At 51.2% G+C, this 389-nt stretch overlaps 1 protein-coding gene across 1 annotated transcript in view; it reads left to right on the top strand.

Moving 5' to 3' along the window:
* Window positions 1-389, top strand: part of ppef2a (protein phosphatase with EF-hand domain 2a) — a 14,772-nt gene that overhangs the window by 5,295 nt on the left and 9,088 nt on the right.

The following is a 389-nucleotide window of genomic DNA, read 5'->3' as shown; positions in this document are numbered from 1 at the left end:
TGGCGGTCCGTTTAACGTGACCTCCAAAAGCTCACGGATGAAAACCAAGGACGCTTACATTGACTTTGTAGTTATCCAGATGGAGCTTCGGCTACTTTTTTTTTGAACATTTTTGTCTATTTCATTTTGTTCATGACGTTGTTTTTTTTTTCTTCCAATTTCGGATGTCGTCATTTCGTGTGTTTTTGCAAATTGCAATCACTTTGGTGCATAGAGCCGTTCATTCCCTCGCCAAGCCTGTCCCGGCTGACTTTTAGTCCCTCGTCAAACGCCGCGCTCGCCGCAGTCGGCCCAAGGGACGAACCCGGCGCCGCCGTGCCGCGTTTTCGCAGATCCTGGACCTGCTGTGGAGCGACCCCATGTCGCAAGACGGCTGCATCCCGCACGAG

The sequence above is a fragment of the Hippocampus comes genome, unplaced genomic scaffold (assembly GCF_001891065.2).
Source record: "Hippocampus comes isolate QL1 unplaced genomic scaffold, H_comes_QL1_v1.1 scaffold102, whole genome shotgun sequence".
Lineage (NCBI taxonomy): Eukaryota > Metazoa > Chordata > Actinopteri > Syngnathiformes > Syngnathidae > Hippocampus > Hippocampus comes.
Note: the sequence above shows the minus strand (reverse complement) of the source record. Positions and strands in the feature narration are given on the sequence as shown.